Source organism: Cryptomeria japonica, chromosome 5 (genome assembly GCF_030272615.1).
Source record: "Cryptomeria japonica chromosome 5, Sugi_1.0, whole genome shotgun sequence".
Taxonomy (NCBI): domain Eukaryota; kingdom Viridiplantae; phylum Streptophyta; class Pinopsida; order Cupressales; family Cupressaceae; genus Cryptomeria; species Cryptomeria japonica.
In genome coordinates, this window is record NC_081409.1 from 63,935,796 (window position 1) to 63,942,569 (window position 6,774).

The following is a 6,774-nucleotide window of genomic DNA, read 5'->3' on the forward strand; positions in this document are numbered from 1 at the left end:
CCTTAAGTTGTAAATGGTCAAAATTGTACAAACTAGCCATTGTATTGAAGCACCAATAAACCTTAATTAATAAATAAAAAAATTGATAACTTAATGATGAATGAATAGTACCAAACTAGTACTGAGAGGGGGGGGTGAATTAGTACAAACAAAAATAGACTCTTGAACTGGTTTGTCAGCAGACATTGTGTATTGACAGACAAATAGTAACATCGGTCCTAAAATAGAGTACAACTAACAAAGCCCAAAATAACTTAGACAAGCATAAACCGGTTGACACTTATTTTCTCATACAAGCTAACACTTCACTTCCATTTCACCCTAATGCATGAACAAGTAATCTACCATCAAAGATATACATATAAGCAACTAGATTAATATGATTCACCGCTTGACAAAAAACAACATAACATCACATGAAGAAGACATCACACATGACACACTTATTTTTCACATGGAAACCCAACTAGGAAAAACCACGGTGGGGATGGATACCCACAAGCTTGTTTTTGAACGCTTGAGAAGTCCGCTCTATTAGGAGACTTGTCTGGTTAAAAACTGATACAATAGGTTCTATTAGGAACCGATCCTGTTAGGGATCACCCAGTTAAGGGATGGATAGAATACCTGGTTAAGGGTTAAACCCTGTTAAAGGTTACCTTGTTAGACGATTTCAAGAACTCAATGGTTTTGAGTCACCCTATTAGAGGATTTACAACAAGCCAGTTAAAGCTACCCTGTTAAGGGATTTCTCAACTGTTGAAGTGGTTAGAGATCAACAGGTATTACAATGATCTGGTAACAACACTCAATGCCAATGTAGATCCGCTTAAGCTCCTCTTCATCTTCTGCACTTACACTCTGTAGGTATCACTTCTCTCCTTTGGTCTGGAAAGAATCACATATCTCTTCTCTTGGATACACACACACAACTTTTTCCAACAAACCTAGAAAGAATTACAACATCAACCTTATAGGAAAACAGATAGGTTAGTAGCATAAACCCTAAACCCTAAACCTGTTAGGTTAAGGAATTCAAACAGTTCAATCCTAACCATTGAGCACACTTCATTAAATGCAACAGTCTTGATCCAATCTCAAGACATTCTCCATCATCCATTTTCCACCGATTTCATAGTGGCTAATAGCCCATTGCACGTTACCACCATTTACAGACTTTGCACATTCCTGAGGTAGATAGGAACAATCTCCTTCATGCAAGATCCTTCACATGCACAAGGCTTACATGGCAACATGATCTATTCTTTGTTACCATGCTAACTCATCACACAAAGTCACCGGTTGAGCCACATAGGCTTGAAGCACTTCAATCGGAAACCCTAAAGTTCAGACTACCAACTGGTAGTCATACAACGCTTCCATGTGCCGATTCCCATAACCATATGTCGATTCACCTTGAATAAACACATCACTTCACTTTGGCACAAATGTCAGTTCACAGTGTTATACCGGTTCTCACATATGCCAGTTCTCACCTCTTCAACATATTGACATCAATGAGAACATACAATGTCATTATGTTCTCATACCAATTCACATAATGCCAACAAAAATGATAATATATTTAATTTACCTTGCTTTATTGTGAATATTCTTGAGCTCTCATGTGACCTAAGGTGATCAAAATATTGCTAGGACTATTTATGGGAAGTGATCAAGCAGTGTGATAGTGGTGATTGGCAACCCTAGAGGAGAAGGTATTCAAACCTTGTTTTTGAAAAATTTGTTTGAAGTTCATCATGGAAGCTTCTGTGTCAACTCCTATGCTGGTTGAAGCAATTAAAGAACCACAACCCAAGTTCAAGCTGCATCCTATGAAGGCTAGAGAGATTGACATGACCGGTTCCTTACCATCTATGCCCTCTGGTGTGTTACTGGTTGAATATATTCACTCCTTCATCCACTGCAAGCTTGAAGAACTTGGAGATAAATTAATTCAAAATGAATTCAAAGGGTTCTGTGATCATGGTCAGTTGAAGGCAGAACATATGCATCTGAAGGCCAAGAGTTTGTTGAATGCTATTGACATTCCTAATCAATTTCATGCTGATTGGATCAGGTATGTATTAAGAAGAGTGCATGATCAATTTCTATGGTTAAAAGATAAAGAACCAGTAAAAATCACAAAGGATGTGATCCAAAGAGTAACAAGGTTTAGCACAATTGGTGAAGCACTAACCCTAAGGACAATATTAACTAGTGAAGTCACTCGGTTAACTCAATCCTGGTGTGACAAGAGAGCAATGAATTTCACTCACATTGAGGACACAAAAGTGAGGTTTTCTATTGCAATGATGGGATACAAGATTTATCAATCAATCCACATGAATAGTGTGTCGAGCGGTGCTATCCATGCAACTTATCAAATCATCAAGGAGGATGCTACATACAATATATGTGAGATGATTAGAATTCAATTCTTGGTGAACATGGATTGAATTAAGGACAAGAAGCAATCATTCAAGTATGGTTCATTATTGGTATGTATACTCTTCTATGTGCAAAATTTATTTCCCGGTAAGGGCAATGTAGTGTGGTCTGAAGATAAACCTATCATGGTTCAGATAGGTGAAATGATTAGAGATTTAGGTGATAAGTTTGGAGAAACAATGTGGGGTTATTTTAAATAATTCCAAATCAAAATGCATAAAAGAGAGAGAATCCCCACCAGTATAGTATAAAAATACAAGGACACCATTTGTTTTCTTGTTGATATTGATTGCTGCATCATTCAAGCTGTTTAACCTAGAACCTTTTGGGTACCTGTTATGGGTTATGAGGTCGGGGTAGACATTACTAAAGTATATGCAAACATGTTACTATCTAAACCGGTGGACATACACGCAAAGAGATTTGGAACTTGTGAGGAGGCAAACTCCAAAATAAAAAGGGAACTCAAGGAGCCTATCATACAAAAGAGAGTAAGGAAAATGATTGACATATTAGACAAGAAGTATGGAGGTGAAGCATCTGGTACCACTGCTTCCACTTGTACAAGTGAACAAACATGGGCCAAATCAAACAAAGATGAAGGACAAACAGGAGAAAAGAAGAAAATGTCAAAGGCAAAACCCAAGGGTACTGCATCCAGCAAGCTAGCAACATACACAAAAGTAAATGACTCAGATACTCCTACATCTTCCCCAGGTAAAGGTGGACTGGTAGGAGTGACATATGTAAGAAAGAAAAAGAATGAAGGGATAGTTGACACAAAGGCTAAAAAGAAGTGTAAGAAGGATGAAAAGGAGGGTGATAAAACTGACACCCAATCTAATGTGGAAATAAAAGAAGTTAGAAGAAGTGGTAGAAATGTAGTTCCAACTGTTGATGAATTGGTCCATGGGATTAAAGAGTATGGAGGTCTATCTAGTGTTGGGAGAAAATATCCCCTCTGCAATGAGGAGGACAAAATAAAAATTGAAGAAGCACTTATTTGGAACATGCATAAGTTCTACAGAACTCCCAGTGAACTATATGGAATAATTCCATCAGACTTGCAAAATCAAATTGAAGGGAGATGGAAAAAAGCCCTAGCAATTGAGAAAGAGCATAGGATAAAAGCACTCATAGAAGTGTAACATGATTTATATTTCAATCAAGCTTCAATAGTGGCAGAAGCATGTGTTCAACACTTCAAAATAAGGAACAAGACAGGGAGAGTGGCCATAGGATATGTCCAAGGTGTGCATGATGTGGGTGTTGCCTTATGGAAAACAATTTTGAGCCAGCAAAAGGAAGCTGAGGAGGAAATAAAAAAAGAAGTAAAACAAGGACAAGATATAGCTTCTCATGAAAAGAGAAAAGGAAAAGAAAAGGATACCATTGATGAATTTGATGTTTTTATAGTTGATGATATCATAGGTAATGTTGTGTCAGATATTCCTAATTTGACAAAGGAAGTAGAGAAACCAGTTGAACACAAATCAACTGTTGAAACTATTGATATTGATGTTTCACCAGTAAAGGGAACCACTCAAACTAAGCACCCCGATGAAGATGAAGTCATAATTGAAGATATACCTTATGAAGATAAACCTCATAGAACTTTGGTAACAATAAATCCTACTGACAATGAAACTCGTTTGTCATAAAAAGGTGTAGAGGAATAAAAATCAAAAGTGATAGACTCATCAATGCTATATGTAGATGAAGCAGACAAGAAGGAAAAAGGAGAGAAGCAAGAAGAAAAGAAGGAAGATGACAAGAAAGAAAAAGAGGAGGAAGAGGAAATGAAGCAAGGAGAAAAGAAGGAAGATGTGAAGAAAGAAACAAAAGAAAATAATTTAGAAAGTAAGAAAACAGTTGTAGACACTCCTCTAATAAAGAGGAAGTTCGATTTAGAAAAGGAGAGTAAAAAGAAGAATTCTAAACTCACCACTATAGCCAACTCTGAGGTTGAGGCTCAAGAAAAGGAAGAAGAGATAGAGGAGGAAGAAGAGGAAGGCTTTGTAATCAACTTAAAGAAGATGACCCCCAAACAATTAATGAAAGTTTCTAAAAAATTAGAGCAAAGAAAAAGAAGGTAAGAATTCTCAATTCTACCAAGTCAATTCTATCTAATCTCATTCCCGACATTTCTATTGATGACTATGCACCCATCATTGATCAGTTGGGCACTCTTGTCAAAGTAATCGGTTTAGAGGCAATCGATCTGGTGAAGGTTGCACTTAGGCAATATGAATTAAGGAGAGGTGAAAAATTAATGGAACAAATATCAGTTAGCAAAGTTTCTCTCTCCACCAACACTAAAGAGGTGAAATCTATACTATAGGAAGTTGGCCAATTATTCGTCAAATCATCAAGCTTCACTAATTTAATCAAAGATCTTGAAGATAAAAGAGCTCAGATTCAAAGGGAAATCCAAGGTCTAATAGGTTCTTTTGATCCTCTTACAAGCTCTACAGTGACCTTTAGTGGAAAGGTCAAATAATTAACTCATGAAATTAAAAAGTTAAAAGAGGAAGAGGATAAATGAGTTCTTAATCTGTTAGAGCTACAGTGCTACCTTGCACCGATCATTGATTTCATGCAAAGGAATGTCAAAGAAGTAGAAAGTCTCATAAGTGCACCTAACTATAAGACAGTAGATGATATGGAGGATTTTGTTACAATTTTGCATGGACAATTCAATACCATGAAATAGGTGAAGCCTTCATGGGAATCCTCTTTGCAAGCTGCTAAGGAAAATTTCAAAGACATTTTTGCTTTACTTTCACGAATTATTTTGTATATCCTTTGCCATTGATGTCAAAAGGGGGAGTTTGTATATATACATGAGGTAGATGAAACAGGGTCAGAATTGACACGTACATGACTATTTTGCAGCAAAGTCATTGAACCTTTTCTGTAGTCTTTGCCACCAATGCCAAAGGGGGAGTTTGTTGGCATTATGATGCATTTTGTATGACTAGTGAAATGGTTGTGATTGTTGGCAACAAAATTTCTAAGTCTCTACAACCCATCAATAAAGGAGTAAAGGGTAACTAAGGAAGAATAGTAGTCCTTATTCCTATTGGTAGTGAGTAGACTGGTATACAGGGGTTAATCAGATAAGTAGAAAGTAGTCCTTACTCCTATCGGCAATGAGTAGACTAGTATACAGAGGTTAACCAACAAAGTAGAAAGTAGACCGGTATACAAGAGGTAACCGATTAGGAAGAATTGGACTAGTACATAGGAGACAACTGACATCACAGGAGTCTCAACTGACAGACTTAGAAACATACCATTGAACCAACAGTCTTCCCTTTTCAACCAAAACATTTTTCAGCATGAGCAGTTGTCTTGATTGATATTCCCAGAATGATTTTTTGAGAGAAATTTGAGGTGCGATAATGGATTTTTGAATCTAATTTTTGGAGGGAAAGTTGGCGCCATAACCAAAGGCTAATATATTCACATCTTTCATTCTTATTGTGTGTTGTTAATGTGAATAAGATTTGTGTGAATATTAACGGGGCGAACAAAGTAGAGTGCAATAGATAGAGGTATGAATCCGTGATGTTGACATCAATCAAAAGAATAGAGCATGCAAAGTGGATCTATGAGATAGAGGTAGTGTCATCAGATAGATCAATCATCTTTGTTTCCTTCTAACAATTGCAGCATTGTAAATCCCTTAACAGGGTGAACCTTAACCGGTTCTTCATGTAAAATCTATTAATAAAGTCACTTCTAATATGAAGTTGTAAAACCCTCTAGCAAGGTGAACTTTAACATGTTCTAAGGTATTCTTAACTAGATACCAGTCACTTCTAACATGGTGATGTTCTCAGAAAGAACTAGTTGTAAGCTCTTAATAGGGCACTCTTTTTCACTACAGTAAAAGAGATTGTGGGTTATCCCCACTATGGTTTTCTCCCTCTAACTAAGGGTTTCCACATATAATTGCTAGTGTTATGTGATGCTTATTTATGCATACAAATATTTTTTCTTTGATGCTTTTCTTTCATGATTAATGCAATGTTTAAGTTAATTTGGAAGGATAGTTGCAGACCGGTTAGTTTGAAAGTTTGAATTGTGAATAAACTATTTTGACTGATTCAACCCCCCTCTTAGTCACCAATTAATACTAACACATCAAATTTTTTTAAGGATATCACTTGCAAATCATTTAGATCATAGCATCACATCATTACACACATCACATAGGCAATCATCTGCATCATCAAAGCAATAATAATATAGATCATATAGCTCATCAGATAGAGGCATCCATAACATGTCGAAGCATATCTAATATCATATCATCAT